This window comes from Danio rerio, chromosome 7 (genome assembly GCF_052040795.2).
Source record: "Danio rerio strain M-AB ecotype USA chromosome 7, GRCz13ab, whole genome shotgun sequence".
Classification (NCBI taxonomy): domain Eukaryota; kingdom Metazoa; phylum Chordata; class Actinopteri; order Cypriniformes; family Danionidae; genus Danio; species Danio rerio.
The window spans coordinates 51161876-51179559 of record NC_141027.1 but is presented as its reverse complement, the minus strand read 5'-3'; the positions used below and the strand labels follow the sequence as shown (position 1 = coordinate 51179559).

Sequence of the window (17684 nt, the reverse complement as noted above, 5' to 3'; positions counted from 1 at the left end):
GGGCGTGTCCAGCTCTGTTTAGGGGGGAGTGTCGGAGGAAGAAAATAGGCTTGGTGTGGGAGTGTCTATTTGGGCGTGCTGAATTTCAGAGTCAAAACACACTACCACAGCGGACAATGTGACTGTGTTTACATGGACATCTGTAGTCGAATTATTTGCCAAATTATTAAATGGTTTTAAGGCTTTAACTGCAGTTTGGCTCTTTCATTCAGGGAATTCATTCATGTCCCTCCCGACAAACGTGATATTTGATTCGAGGAGCTGCTCTAAGCGTGTAAATTTCATGCAATGTTTGATACCGCACGGCGAATGAGAGAAAAAAAAACTCAGCATTTCCCGCAAACTTAGATGCACACGGCAGGTAGCGTCAGAAAGCCGCGTGTGTTATTCCGGTCACAAAATCCAACACGAGGTTATAGTTTGGTTGTAACTGTTAGTGCTAACTTGTTTACACTCGGTGCAATAGTTTGTTTGATACAAATAAAATACGAACTGAATAAACAAAGAGCACTGGTCGCTCACTTACCAAATCTGTAGAGACAGGACAATCCACAGCAACTAGAGCCGCGTCTTTATTTAGAGGAGACTACAAGCGAATCCGGATCTCAGCGTTTGCAGATGAGAACAGCTCTCAGGTAAACAATATTCCTCCTTAGACACGTAAGTTATTTTTGTCGCGCGCCGCGTACACTGTTAATCCACACGTGAGTCTGAGCTCTCACAGAGAGAAAATGAAAACAAAACTTAACTGCAGCAAACTATAAAAGCAACACTTCATGCTTGTCTTGCCAATACAACGTGGCGTCTCTGCCGTCTACACTCTGACAGTAATGAATATTAATGAAGTTGCACAATAGAGTGCGCTGATTGGTTTGAACCAAGCCTTACTCATGCATTAATGCAACACACTGTACGACGTAATAAGACTCACTCTGGCACAGACGCCCAGTCTGCACGCTGAAATACAGGCTATTATGTCATGACCGTGACGCAGCTTCAAAAATTCGGAAGTACGAATTTGCTTGAAATAACGCAAAAACAACCAATTTACACTTTTTAGTGAAATATAGGTGTCCTAATAGTGTTTTTAGCAGTGTGGGACACATATACAACTGTCAACAGCTCAAAAAATGTGTTTTGGTGTTTCGTGACCCTTTAAAGGTTTTAGGTATTCTTAAAGGCTGATTTATACTTCAACGTCAAATGTGTGCGACAAGTCTGGCGTACCTTGATGCACAACTATTAAAAAAAAAAAAAAAAAAAACTGATAAACGGCACAGCGATCACAGCTAATCCATGATGGGCACAGTGGAGAAACTCATGACTGTATCCAGAAGTATTGCTGTAACAGCTGAGAGAGAAATATAAATGAATTTTACTTGCATTCTCTCAATTGCAGTGAAAAAGGGGCTTCTGCTGTAAGTGTCAGTGAAAGACTGTCCAGAAAACACACACGCAGTGAAATTGTGCAAAGTTTCTGTGTTTTTAGGTAGGTGAAGCATTGCAAATACTAGTGCTCTCCCCCCTCGCCATAGTAAGCTACGGCGACATGGTGCATATGAGATAAATGAAGTCAGTGCATAATAATTGGTTAGGATTATTACTGAACCGATACTAAATTATCAGCACTGTGGTGCACCGAAGAAACAATTCTTTTTGACAACTCTAGTGCATCCCTATAACAATATCAACAGCAACTCTCAAGCACAATACGCAGCTGATTTAGTTATTACCTAACGCACAGTTCTTCGTTTTTAGCATTTTTTCAGATTGTCTCGCATTTCAGAACAGAAAACTGCGTTCGGAGTGATTGGTCTCTAAGTTAGTATTTTACGCAATTCCAGTGTAAACTCAAAACACCTGCAAAGAAACTTGACAGAGAGGAACATAGAAACAGAAACTCCACTGTGTGGTAGCATTTTAAAAGTGTATTGTCAGAGCAAAACAAACAGAATGCAAAAGTATAAAAGCACAACTACATGCAAGGCATGTGGCATACTTGTAGATATTGCTCCACAATGTGAATTTTGTGTGGCAGCTGTGCTTCAATGGCTGGATGACAGCGAGATGAGATCCTAGATTTTATGTGTAAAGTGTCACAGGAACCTTTCAGCTGCAAATTTGCATGTTTGGTTCACCTAAATTGGCTTTTTGATTGGTTGAAAGTGAAAATTTTCCGAAAATGGTGACTTAAAACTTCAACACACCCTGAAATGTTTAAGAATTTGCGCTGTAGGCAAAGATGACGTGGGCATTTCACATTTAGGTCTTTTTCAATGCTCCTCAATAGTGTCTGGGTGCAGATTTGCACTTGCAATCTCAGGCTTGCACTCTGTCACATGTGCTTCTTCTGCAAGTGACATCATTGAGTAGATTTACATGGATTCCAATAGTCTAATTTTAATACGATTAAGACGGTGCTCTGATTAGGGCCTACTATGTAAACATCGATCTTTGATTAATTTAATCTGATTAAGGGCATAATCAAACTAAACACAAATGGAATTAACGTGGATTATGCTGATTTTAGTGGCATTATTGAAGTGCAGTACAGACATGTAAACACCTTGTAGACATGTAGACACTTTTCTCTGCACCTACCGAGTCAGTGAAGGACCACAGACACCTGCATCGTGTAATGCGGAGTTTTTTTTTTTTTTCATTTTTTTTATTTTTTTTTTAAAATTCCATTAAAGCAACACTCTTCCAGCAGTTCATACTGTCATGCAATATCTTGTTTGTCACAGGGGGCATGCATGAAATGTTTCAGAATGAAAGTCAAAGTGCCAAACTGCAGTTAGTCGACAAATTAAAAATGAAACGCCCAAAATACATGAAACTGGAGGAATCGTGGATGGCACAGTGATGCAATGATGTTAATCGTATTATGTTCTATAACATGTAAAACAGGATCATGAAAGAAACATTTAAAAATCAACTCACGTAAACACCTTAAACATATTATTGTCTTATTCAAATTAAGGCGAATAATTTGATTACTGGTGTCAACGTAAATGTAGTCACTGTGAGAGGTGGGCAGGCACTTTTTTTATTTATTTATTTTTACATTTAAAATAACCTGTACTTCTTTTTTTATATATAAAAAAAAAGAAACATCGGACACACATTTTCCTCCCTAAGGAGGATACACAACTTTTTATAATATAGTTACTTCAATTACTATAAAATATTTATTAAACATTACATATAATAGTCATAGTTAAATTTGAATAGTTATTTCAAATTTTCACTTTGTAATTTATGTTGAGTCAATGCAGAGCCATTCACATCAATATTGTTTAATAAGATTATTTTCCACAGTTTTATAATAAGCACTCTTGCAATAAAACAAAAAGTGGTGTTTTTTTTTTTTTAACCTTACAGATCCTGTCTTAATACCAGGATTTTTTCCCTGATAATCTTCTAAAGTCTTTGCCATTATTCTAGGCATGTCTGTTTGTGTTGGCTTTTGTGAATGAAGATGTTTGTTGGCTGAAGAGAGTGCTTGGATGTAATTGGTTGACTGAATGAGAACTGCAATTGGACATCGAGTTCTTGTGTGTGTATACGTCTCATGAAGAGCACCCTCAGTAACACGTGCCTCGTCTCCTCCTTTTGCATATGATCTCCCTTCATTAAGTCGTCTTTTCTAAAGTCATTTCCTCCCTTGACTACATGAAACAATTTGCACAATTCTTTCTGTCTTTTTTATTCTCCCTCTCTGGTGCTTCTACACTGCTCTCTATACTATTATAAATATACATATATTTATTTATACCTAATTTAAAAACCACATTCGAAGGCTGGGATATTCCTTAAATACTAAATATCACCTGAGTAAATGTATCTTTTATACAGCTCATTCACATCCGCACTGATTCATCTATATTCCGAGGAATTCGCACAGTACAGTTGAGTGTCATATACTGAGAATTTGAGTCAGAAATACTGGATCTTGCATATTACATGTACACGCTTATACGCATTTCATCACTCCGACATGACATAAATACATATGCCATATTTCACCACCTTAACGTGCCTTTGCTCTTCTCTAATTGCACATTGTCCTGAATGCTTCATTAATAGATATTTATGAATTGCTGCGTAGCTTTACTGTACTGCACACTCCATCGCAGAAGACATTCACACAGTTCTCCCTCTTTCTGAAAATATCTTGCCTCAGGGAAAAATAAATGCATCTCGCTCTATTTTTAGAACAGCCGGTTTTAAAACCGTCCTTTTGAACAGCGCTGTGCTGATGTGAAGCAAATAAAGCCGTCGAGAGAGAGGCACGTGGCACCCCATGCTATTTAAAGAAGCATGTTACTGGGAGTGGGGGCCCAGGAGACACTTTGAATCCTCTACTGCGGCATCCAATGAGGAGGGAGGATCCCGGTCTGCGGACGGCGAGGGGTGTGCTATTACATAACACTGCAAACATGGGAACATCCAAGGGCAGTGAGGGATGGCACTTTTGTTTTTCTCAAAGTTTTCCAGGTTTCAGAGCGAGAAACTTGGTTTAGAATGGCAATGTCTGCTTGTTGTTTACATATTGTGAAAATTTGTAGCTATGCTGATGTAATTGGATGCGTGTATAGCCTGTCGCAATATGTGGCGAAAATCCTACATGTTGGTAATAGTAACTTTAATCTAAATGTGCCAAAAATAAGACACCATATGTTGGATTTTTAAAAAATAAAATTCTACATTATAGATGGCAAATGGAGCAATACAAGAATACATGATTTAAATAATCATGTAGCTATGGTCATAATTAGATCAGTTAATCAAAACATGCAAAGAATTTTGCAGAAAATGTTGGAAATTTTGAAAAAACCTATATTGCTGACAATTGGCGCAATTCAACTTTCAGGTACATATATAATCGTGTAGCTATGCTGATATAATTTTGACAAAATAACTATATTGTTGATGACAATCTGTGAAGTTCAGAATATTAGTGTAGCTTTGCTGATATAATTGATTATTAAATTTCTTTCATTCATTTTCTTGTCGGCTTAGTCCCTTTATTAATCCGGGGTCGCCACAGCGGAATGAACCGTCAACTTATCCAGCTAGTTTTTACGCAGCGGATGCCCTTCCAGCCACAACCCAGCTCTGGGAAACATCCACACACACATTCACACACACACTCATACACTACGGACAATTTAGCCTACCCAATTCACCTGTACCGCATGTCTTTGGACTGTTGGGGAAACCGGAGCACCCGGAGGAAACCCACACGAACGCAGGAAGAACATGCAAACTCCACACAGAAACGCAGACTGAGGCAAAAGCACTACCTACTGCGCCACTGCTTCGCCCCTGATTATTAAATTTAAACGTGGAAAGGATTTTACAGTAAATGTTGGAAATTTTGGAATATAAACCTACATTGATGACAATTAGCATAATGCAATAATCTGGTATATAGAACTGTGTTGCTATGCTGATATAATTGAAACATTTATTTCAAATAATGCAGCAGCATATTTGGGACCAAAAAAACCCCTACATTATTGATGACAATTACTGGAATTCAAAAATTAGGGTAGCTATGCTACAACTGCTCGTTAATGCAAATTTCTAATCACCCAGTCACATAGCAGCAACTCAGTGCATTTAGGCATGTAGACATAGTCAAAACAATATGCTGCAGTTCAAACTGAGCATCAGAATAGGAAAGAAAGGGGACGGGGCATGGTTGTTGGTGCCAGATTGGTGGTCTGAGTATTTCAGAAGTGCTGATCTACTGGAATTTTCATGCACAACCATCTCTAGAGTTTACAGAGAATAGTCAGAGCAAAAGAAAATATCTATTGAGTGGCAGTTATGTGGGTCTGATGAGTCTCGATTTCTGCTTCCACATTCAGATAGTAGGGTCAGAATTTGGCGTCAACAACATGAAAGCATGGATCCATCCTGCCTTGTATCAACAATTCAGGCTGGTGGTGGTGGTGGTGTAATGGTGTGGGGGATATTTTCAAGGCACACTTTGGACCCATTAGTACCAATTGAGCATCGTGTTCACAATACAGCCTATCCGAGTATTGTTGCTGACCATGTCCATCCCTTTATGACCAGAGTGTACCCATCTTCTGATGGCTACTTCCAGCAGGGTACGCTAGGCTTGGGCGGGAATACAGTAATGTGGTATAACGCAGGACCTAAAAATAGCAACGGTGTCAATTTCATTACCATTATACCGTCTTAAAAAACAATGCACTTATATAGGAAACTAGTATTAAATAATAAATATTTTTTATTTAATGCCTACAAATGCGTATGTGTGATTGTCATCATGGGACAATGTGGGGGAGAGAGAGAGATGAGGTGGCGAGTCGCGCACCAAGTGACCTGCAGTTTGGCAATATTTCCAATATTTATTATTTTCGACCGAATGAGAAGGGAGACATGGTAAATACGAACTAGAGGTCTGCATTCCCTCTGCTGTACTGCAGGAGCCGCGGGACTTGAACAGATTTCTTGCGGTGAGGGAATAAATTTCCGAATAAAGCGCGGGAGCGGGCGGTAACTCTAGTGTAATCTGAAATGCCAAGCTAACAGTTTGGTGACGCTGTCTGAGCCTTCTGTCATACATTTTTAAATTATGCACAGCAATACCAGATACCGAGGTAAAATAGGGAAGAGGTTTGAAGGTATCAAAATTTGGATACCTCCCAAGCCTAGGATACACAGCATGTCATAATGCGTGAATCATCTCGGACTCGTTTCTTGAACATGACAATGAGTTCACTGTATTCAAATGGCCTCCACTGTCACCAGATCTCAATCCAATAGAGCACCTTTGGGATGTGGTGGAACGGGAGATTGGCATCATGGATGTGCAGCCAACAAATCCGCAGCAACTGCATGATGTTATCATGTCAATATAAACCAAAATTGTTAAATCTATGCCATGAAGGATTAAGGCAGTTTTGAAGGCAAAAGGGGGTTCAACCCGATACTAATAAGGTGTACATATTAAAGTGAGTGTAACTGATAATTCAATCTAAACATGCAAAGAATTTCGCTGCAAATGCTGGAAATTTTAGGGCATACAAAAATAACACATGGCTTTTTGCTCCTAGGTGAAAACCTTACTCAGTGTTTGTGCCGCTCAACTCCCTTTACTGTAAAACACATTTTGCTGGACTGTCCTACTTTTAATGATTCCAGAAGACTTTATGAAATGAACTCTCTTAAAGATATTATTAGCAAAGTGAAACCAGAAACGATTTCAAAATTCTTATCATGTATTAACACCTAAAAAATCTTATTTAATTTATGTATTCATTTGTTTGTTGATTTTTAATTGTATATTTATTATTGAAAATTTCCTGCCATGAAAATGACATGGCATTAAACAAAAAAATACATTGCATTGCTGGAAATTTTAAAATAAAAACCTACATTGACTACAGTTAGCACTTTGCAACATCCAGGAATACAAAGTAATGTTGCTATACTGATATTATTAGATCATTTAATCTAAACATGCAACAAAGGCAGCACTTTTTTAACCAAAAAGCCTGTTATTAACGACAATTAGCACTGTGCAATATTTATATATACGCAATCATGCACTACTGATAAAATTGGGGTTTTTCATTGAATGAAGATGGCTCTATAATTATGAAATGAACAACAAAATACATTATTGCGATAATTCTCAACACAGTGGTCAAGTATATAGAACTGTGCACTCCATTGTTACAGTCATCCTCCACTTAACAGTCCTCCATTGTGTGACATGCGGCTGCAGTAAATGGCGCATCAGATGCAATGGGCTCAGTGTGGATGCGCGGCTGCAATGTATGGCCTGGTCCACAAGCCCGGGAGGAGGAGTGCAGTGCATGTGATGCCGGGGGAAAGCTGAGGCTCGTTTGTATTCAAGTGCTGCAGCTGTTCCAGACGAGGCTGCAGTGCCTGCCTGGTATTTTTAATCTCCTGTTCTTTTTTTAGCCTTCAGAATATTTAGCAGCAACAGCAGCAGCATCAGTGTGTGCTGTGAGGGGGCGTCTTCACTCTTATAAGATCATTTCTCAGTTGACCAGACTCCAGCATTTAATCTTTTGATATGTAGCTCGAGAAGGTTGACGAAAAACACCTTTTTTTCCCCCTCATGCTTGCGATAGCCTGCCATGTTTCTGATGTGAAATTAACAAGGGGTGTTTCTCCTGTTGCTTCCTCACTTGTTCACAGAATCGAAATGCGTTTGTGGGTTATTAGACCTTGCGGATTTGGTTAAGTTTATTTTTTATTTTATTATCGTTATTCTTTTGATATGCCAGATGGAAAGTGCTCATGCCTGAGTAATGTAAAGAAAGTGTGGCGAAATGATTTACTGGAAGGTTAAATGTCATTTGTTTCATTGTAGACTTCAAAATAATTTTGATTACACTGACCCAGTTGCAGGCTTGGTGTTGGTCGGATTACAATTTTTTAGTAAACTTGTCCAAAGTATCAATTTATGATGTAAATGAGGTGGACATGTTAAATTCACAGTAAAAATGATTTAGTCTGCCTACTAAATAAAATAAAATGTATATATTTGGTTAAACGAAAGATGCGTTCAGTTAATTGAATGTTGATTTAACTGAGGTCAATTGAGGTATTGTTAAATGCCATAGCCATGTCACCCTGCAGTCCAAGACTGTTACTCACTGAAGCTAAGCAGGGCTGAACTTGGTCAGTACCTGGATGGGAGACCACGTGGGAAAACTAGGTTGCTACAGGAAGCAGTGTTGGTGTGGCCAGCAGGGGGCACTGAACCTGCACTCTGTGTGTGTCAAACTTGAAGCCTACCGCAGTTATATGGTACATTATTATCATTATTAATATACATAATTAAATTAAACTGCAAAGATGTGAGTTGCTGGTGTCTAAGGCCGTACTCACACTAGGTACAGTTGCCTCGAACCGGGCCAAAGCACGCTTGTCCCCCCTCCCGTCTCCCCCGACGGCCCGCGCTCACAACACAAACGGGCTTCGGCACGCTTACTTCATCGCTGCTGTGCTGTTCAGTGAGAAGCGCTCTCTCACTCAGCAGCACAGTGGAGATTTCTCTAGTTATATCGTTTCAGTCGTTTGATATGCCATCAAATATTTCGCCAAACAGTCCTTAGGGATGCGGGGACACGCAGTCAGATATTTCGCCGAACAGATCCGCCACTTTTGGCGCTCATAAACAATCATAAAGCCCTCGTGCTGCAGGAATGAGGAGGTCTGCTGAAGCCGCGCAGCTGTCGTGAAGTGAGGGGTTTGCGTCTTTAATAAACTATGGCAGTTTACGTTCACTGAACAGTAAGAATGATTAATAAATCCATATGAAACAGTCCCTTAAAAGTCACATCTCGCTTTCAGTTTTGGGCTTTGGTTCAAGCCCAAGTGAACCGCGCTCAGGCACACCTCTTCCTACCGGGCCAGGGCCGGCCAAGTGAACCGTGCTTGAGCCCGATTCAGCGCACTCACACTTCTCAAAAGATCCGGGAAACGGGCCTGGGCACGGTACGGATGGCATAGTGTGAGTAGGCCCTTAATGCCCCAGTAAACTGAAGGGGACACTATACTGTCAGTGGGCACCATCTTTCGGATGAGATGTTAAACCGAGGTCCTGACTCTCTGTGGTAATAAAAATCCCATGGGACTTCTCTTAAAGAGTAGGGGTGTAACATGTCCTGGCCCAATTCCCTTCAATGGCCCTTACCATCCTTGTTTCTGTGCATCAGGCTTTAAGAGAGGTGTCTGAATTGGTATCGGAAATGGAAAAAGGATATCATAACGTCTCTACTGAAAACCAAAGTAACATTTCTGAAAATGTTTATTTTACAATATTATTTAAAAAAAAAAAAGACGGTAGTAGTGGTAGTTGTAGTAGTAGTAGTAGTAGTAGTCGCAGTAGACATTGTTGTATTAATTGTAGCAAACGCTATAGTAGTATCAGTAGTGGTAGTCGTTGTAGTAGTATCAATATTAATAGACACTTTATTAGTAGTAGTCGTGGTTGTGGCTGTAGTAGAAGCATTAGTAGTTGTAATATAAGTAACTTTCTGTAGTAGTAGTTGGTGTAGCACTTGTGATTTATTATTAGGCTGGCTTGTGTAGCAAGCCAGACTATTGTTATCCTATTTTTCTTCTGAGACTAAAAATTAAACTCAATCTCCTCCTAGAGCTTTCGAGCTATGACCACCAAACTCACACCAGACCTCCAAACTGGTCTGACTCGGGTTGCTATATCTTTTCGGACTGGTCCGACTTTCGGTTTTCTGAAAAACGTCTCGGGACCGTCGGAAAAATCCCATAGACTTAACATTGCACCAAACTTTGTGAGCTCATAACTCTACATCAGACTGTCGCACAGACTTCTAACTGGGCTCATTTAACTCAGACTACCAAACTACCAATAACTGATGAACTTTTAACTTTCTAGCCACACCCTTAACAACCAGATACGGCACCCTAGCAACGGTCCCATAGACTGCCATTATAGAGGTTCAGATTGAAATCGTCATGCTGCAGTGTGATAGAGACATGGGTGTTGCTTTTAACTGTTCATACTGGCAAGAAGCTTTGATACATCATCAGTCTAAGCTGTCAATTAACTCCATAGCAACAAAACAGACTAACCTAGCAACGATATAACAGCAGCTATATCTCAGTATCAGAATATCGTAGAGAAGCGGGGGTTGGCTTGTTTGAATCATGCTAGCACACCATCTATCTATCTATCTATCTATCTATCTATCTATCTATCTATCTATCTATCTATCTGTCTGTCTGTCTGTCTGTCTGTCTGTCTGTCTGTCTGTCTGTCTGTCTGTCTGTCTGTCTGTCTGTCTGTCTGTCTGTCTATCATCTATCTATCTTGCTAGTAACATGCTAATTCATGCTAGAATCATGCTAACAACATGCTAATTCATGCTAGAATCATGCTAGTAACATGCTAATTCGTGCTAGAATTATGCTAGCAACATGCTAATTTGTGCTAGAATTTTGCTAGTAACATGCTAATTCATGCTAGAATCATGCTAATAACATGCTAATTCATGCTAGAATAATGCTAGTAATATGCTAATTCGTACTACAATCATGCTAGAATCATGCTAGTAACATGCTAATTCATGCTAGAATCATGCTCGTAACATGGTAATTCATGCTATAATCATGCTAATTCATGCTAGAATCATGCTAGTAACATGCTAATTCATACAAGAATCATGCTAGTAACATGCTAATTCATACTAGAATCATGCTACTGACATGCTAATTTATGCTGGTAACATGCTAGTAACATGGTAATCTATTATCTGTCTGTCTATCTATCTATCTTTTCATACTTTTTAAAACTGTTTAAACTAAATAAACTATTACCATCAGGCGTTCACAAGCCAGCCTCAAAGTTTGTCTTAAAACTTTAAGAATCTAGTTATTGTTGTCAGTTATTACTGTTGTCCTTTCTCTCTTTTTACTCTCATATTTACTATCATACATTAATAAGCATTGTTGTTACTCCCTACCTCTGACTGGTTTCTTTCTATATGTTTTATATATATCTGTGACACTTGCTTCATTTATTGACTGTTATTGTTCCTAATGTATGTACTCTGACCTGTCCACCAAGTTACCTTTACATGCATACACACACTCACACGCACACACTCACGCACATACCAGTACCTGACTATATTGTTGATGTTTTTGTTTTGTTTTTGTTTTGGTGCTTTGTATTTGTTATCTGTTGATGTTTTCTTGTATTTGTATGATTTTTGCATATTCTAATAAAAAAAAGACAGTTCTTTATTAAAAATTATTTTTATTAAAACTGAATACACCACAAATTCAGTCTACATTAAAAATTCTTTACTAAAGCCAAATTTCAGGAGTAGTAGCATAATTCAAGATTAAACATTAAGTAACTGCCACCCAATTAATTTGTTTAGTAGGGAAACATTCAGTGATAAACATAAAAGCATAATATAGACAAGTTTATCTGTTTCTCTCTATCTCAATTGTTTTGCCAGTGCAATAGAACTATAATCATTATTAGTTTACATTTTGTGATCATTTCATATTGTGTTTGTCCATAGTGTGGTATAATGTGTTGAATTTAAGTGATTGCACGAGTTATCCTTTTCAACTTCAGAAAGGAAGACCTTGTCTTGTACATTCTATATCTTATCTGAAGCTGTTTGTGTTCACGTTTATGGAACTGCTTCATGTTTCTTCATGACTGTGTCTTGATATACGTGAAGGACAAGGTTATGAAATACTGAACATGTCAAAGCCTTGAAATGCAAGACAATCAAATAACTAAAGTAGATTTGTTGCTTCTACACAAAATCCACCATTATATACAGTACAATGTTATTTTTTTAATGACTCAAAATATTTTTCTACGTGCAGGAAATTGTTTTATTTTTTAAAGTGAATGAATTACAGACATTGTATTCATTCATTCATTTTTTTTCGGCTTAGTCCTTTTATTAATCAGGGGTTGCCACAGTGAAATAAATCGCCGACTTATCCAGCATATGTTTTACGCAGCGGATGCCCTTCCAGCTGCAATCCAACACTGGGAAACATCCATACACGCTTGCATACACTATGCCCAATTTAGCTTATTAAATTTACCTATAGTGCATGTTTTCGGATTGTGGGGAAAACGAAGCACCCGAAGGCCCACGCCAACATGGGGAGAACATGCAAACTCCACACAGAAATGCCAACTGACCCAGCTGGGTCTCCAACCAGTGGCCTTCTTGCTGTGAGGCGATTGTGCTGCCCACTGCTCCACCGTGACGCCCCAGAAAACATTTTCTAATACAAGTCACTAAGTAAAAGCTAGTATTCATATGAAATCAGAATGGGATCTGTGCTCAAATAATGAACTTTTCGAAATCTAGCCCTTATTAGAAAAAAAAAATTATATTCTTTTAACTCAATACATGATTTTTAAAAAATTTTTTTATAAGACTCTTCAGGATTTTGCAATTCCTCAATTGTTCACAAATATTTTAAATTGTCATCAATTTTCTGCATATTATCTATCCTTTTTATTTCCCACAATGCCACAGGGTGTTTTAGGGGTAAACCCTAGTTTCTCTTTGTTTCTGTCAGTGTTTCCTTTATATAATTTTACAGAGATTATTAGTTTGTGATTTCAAAAAACATATAATAAAATAAGATGTATACCTTTGTGTATAGTTCCGGTTTCCCCCCACAGCCCAAAGACATGCAGTATATGTGAATTAGGTAAGCAAAATTGTTTGTAGTGTATGACTGCATGTGTGAAAGTGAGAGTGTATGGTTGTTTCGCCATGGGTGTTTCTCGCCACAGAATTTGTTATTTTAGTCACAAAATTTAGATTTGTTTTTTCTTTGGTGAAATCCTGATGGGACTGATTTCAGGGTGTATGCAGGGTCATAAAATGTCTTAAATTTCAAAAACTAAATTTTAGGCTTTAAGGTCTTAAGTTCACTGAAATTTTGTCTTGTAGGCCTTAAAAAATTGTAAACAGGTATTTTTTCTTCTTTGTCCATAAAAAGCTAAATCTGGCCAACATGCATCCAATCACCAACAATCCATCCTCAATAGAACGTTTAACAAAAATCTATTTATAACTCTATTTATCAATATGGTTTTATTACCGTCCTTTAATAATGTTTGTTCAAATGTTTATTTATAGTCAATGTATGGTGAGGACACTGACCTGGACAGACTCTTGTGTACATTTAGTGTGTTATAGTTTTTAAAGATTTGTATGTGAAATGTGTATGCATACTAGGGTTTGCTTGTTTTGAAACTTGTGGCTAACAAATAAAAAAAAGAGACCTGTATAAGTCTAAAATTTAAATAATAATGCTCTTAAAAGTCATAAATTTGACTTTGTGAATCCTGCAGAAACCATAGATTTGTACAAGATACTGTATTGGACATGGTAAGCTCACTCGTGGACAGAAGGACAAGTTGCTCAAAATGCCAATATTGCAATAGCAACCTAACTGTCAAACTTTTTTTTGCAATGCCCTATTTGTAATGTTATCAGATAACACTTTTTATCTGAGAGACTTTAAACTTGTTTTAAAATATGAATCTGTTCAAAAATGAATCCTCATTTTTATCAAAAGTAAATCTTAAATCATTTTTCTATTTAAATATTATTTTATGTATTATTTATCATTAGTCTTTATATTGTTTTTTTATTGTAGTGTTTTATTGTTTAACCTTTAAAAAAAAATATTTTTAATGAAATAAAAAAAATAAAAATAAAAAATAAAGAATAATGTTACACTTTACTTTAGCTCACCATTCATGCTATAAACTACTGGCTTATTACCTGCTTATTATTAAGACAGTTCATCAGTAAAGTATGATCTAACTTTATATACCTAATCCCACCCAAAACCTAAATCCAACTACTACCTTACTAACTATTAATAAATGGTTAATTAGTAGTTTATTATGCTAGTAGTGTTGGCTAATGGTTTTATAATGTCATGAATTGTGACCTAAACTAAATTGTTACCCATTATATTTTATAATTTGGAAAATTTGATGGCTAATATGGCAGTTAATACCCCCCTCTCGTTTTTATGGAAAATTGCAAGTCTAATTTCAAATCTGCTTATTTTTTAAATATTTACCTCAAGCGTATTGTGAACAGGCACTGGCTAGTTAAGCAGTAAAGCACAGATGTGATGTTACACAACAGCTCAGCCCATTGAGGTCTCTCACGTTTTTTTCTGAATAAGGCTCCAGTTCATTCACATTTCCAGCATGTGTTTGTGGACATCGCTCACGGTGTATTATGAGATGAAGACATCGCATTCATAGTGAAATTCCCCTCTCTCTGTCCTCACCTATAGCAGTACATGCTTGGAGCACTTCATCCCAACCAATGTTGTTTTTTTTTTTCTTCATCTGCCCATGTAGAGTAATGTATTGTAAATGTGCTTAAAAATAACTGGGAAAATGGTTCCCTTGCCTCTAACTGTGTGCCGTCCCCCTCCCGACTGTACTCTCCTTTAGCCGCTTGCCTTTCACTCTTCCCTTTCTATTTTTAACTGCCCTCAGGATCAGTCCTCATTCGCTCCTCCCTTGTGCTGTCTTATTGTTCGTCATCCACCCCTCCTTCTCCACACTCTCTTATGTTACTCCAGCCGGTGTATGCGGGCTGCCCGTGTAAATCTTTAATCAGGCCTGGCATCTATGACACTGAAGATGCCAGGCTAAAGGGTGGGGATGTGCATCCCGTGTCCTTGATGCCCAGTGAAGGGACTGTGAATTTCAGCTCTTTCTATGAATGCGAAGCATTTTCTTCTTCTTCTTACCTGACAGCTATCATAGGTCTATTTCCAGCAGTGGATTTCAGGGTGATTATGGTGCCTGTTGTTTAAGTGAAGCCTGGACAGCTACACTTTTACAAATTAAGGGTCATTTTATGCTTCCATTTATGTTAAATTTAGTCTATAAAAGCGTCTTTGTTCTGTGAGGAGGTTCTTTAGATTAAGAAATATCCTCCCGGTGGAATATGAAATAATGGTTATTTTATAATGCTTCACAATAATGGTAAAATAAACAAAAAAAAATCTCAATTCATTTATTCATTCATTCATTCGGCTTATCCCCCTTAAGGCTAATTTATATTTCTGTGTGGAGTGATTGGTGTGACCCATGGCGACTGCCTTGCATGTAGATGTGCATTTATACTTCTGTGTGCTGTCTGTGTTGCTCTGCAATCACACTTCCGAAACGCTAGCTGGCAGTAGGTTATGTTATGTTCTTCTGTGTTGAGTTTCTTCGCTGGTGTTTTGTTTTTTCTGAACGCTACCTTATTGTACAAGTAGCTAAATCTCGCTCATTTAGAGGCGGCAACCAGTGGATGTGTAGGTGATCACAAAACAAAATCTTCCATCTGGAGCTTCTTCACGTGACTCGACACTTGTAAACACATGCTCCAACGAGTTCACGTGGCTCTCGGTCCCGACCCACAGCTACCAAGCCGACCAATCACAGAGCTTGCACTACGCTTTGTTGCGATGTGTAGTTAGATTTTTCTGAGGTGCACGTTGGTGTTAGCCACGGCAAGGGATGTGCGACTGTGCACAGGCTGCACTGGAGCATATAAATGTGTGCTTGACACAGAAGTTTAAATCTGCCTTTTAATCATCAGGGGTCACCAAAGCAGAATGAACCACTAACTTATCCAGCATATGTTTTACACAGCAGATACCTAACCAGCTGCAACCCAGTATTGGGAAAAGCCCATACACACACTTTCACACACATACACTATGGCCAATTTATTTAATTCAATTCACCTATAGCACATGTCTTTGGCCTTTGGGGAAAATCTGAGCACCCAGATGAAACCCTCATGAACACAAGGGGGAACATGCAAACTTCACACAGAAATGCCAACTGACCCAGCTGGGACTCAAAAAGATGAGCTGTAAAAATAACACATTTTTTTTAGATGTTTGTTGGACAACTAAATTGTAAATGTTCAATCTACTTAAATTTGTAAAAACTAATACTTAATCCCTTCATGTTGTCCCAACACAAATCGATTGTGTGGAACCCTGCTTTTATTTATACATTATCAGATTTTTCACTATACTTTTGTAGTCAAACAAATTCACATATATAGCAATATGTAATGGTATCTGTGTGAAAATTTGATAATCAAGGTAATGTTAAAAATATATTATGGAAATATATTTATTTATTGGCCAATGAATTGCAGCATTGCATACAAAACAAATGCTAACCATGTTCTTCTCACTAAAGAGCATTGGAAAAAACATCCTCTTGTGAAATACTTTGCTCACAGCACGCAACAGCAAAAATGCGGCACGCAACAGCAAAAATGCGAAGCACAGTAGTCAGTTAAAACGCAAGGGGCGCATAAGCAGTGTGCAAAACTCTCGCAGCCGTTAGTAAATCATTCAAAAAAATACTCTGTGCATTCGCTGTGATCAGCCCCTAAGATTTACATTCATGTCTTATGCATCTTTTTGGAACTTTGCAAGAAGTTTTTTTTTTTTTCATTTAACGTGTCTTTACTCAAAATCTTTACTCGGAATTGTTTTTCTTCTACACCAAAACAGCAAAGTATTTATATTTTAAAATAGTGTAGCTTTTTCTAGCTAAAATCATAATTTCAGCAACTCTAAAGTGCAAACCATAAATATACAATTTATTCTGGGATCTATCCCAAAAATCAGGTACACAGGGTTAAATTGATACATTGTAGGGCTGCACAATATATCATTTTACAATGTGTGCTTTTGCAATAGTCACATTGCAGGATATACAATGTCTGAATCATAGTTGACCAAGACTGAGCATTTCAAAAGAGTTTATCGTAATTTTTTGTGCTCAAATTCTGTTTGAATGTGTAACAAAGATTGATAGTATTTATTCATTTACACACAATTTGTCTTGTTCCAAAACCAAGATTATTTCACGTACCCCACTGTCAGATAATTTAGCTTTTTTTTTACGAAAAGCTTTCTTCTTAAATATTTTTACTTGATCTAAGAATTTTTGGATATTTGGACTAGAAACAGGACAAAGCTAGGTACAAAAAGCATTTGTATGCATTGCGATTATACAGCCTCTGTGCTTGAATACTACCAGACTTCCCAGAAAACTGTCAAGCAGTGCTATTTAA

At 37.8% G+C, this 17684-nt stretch overlaps 1 protein-coding gene across 2 annotated transcripts in view; it reads left to right on the top strand.

Moving 5' to 3' along the window:
• The window catches only part of hsd17b12b (hydroxysteroid (17-beta) dehydrogenase 12b), a 44377-nt gene that overhangs the window by 4227 nt on the left and 22466 nt on the right, over positions 1-17684 (top strand).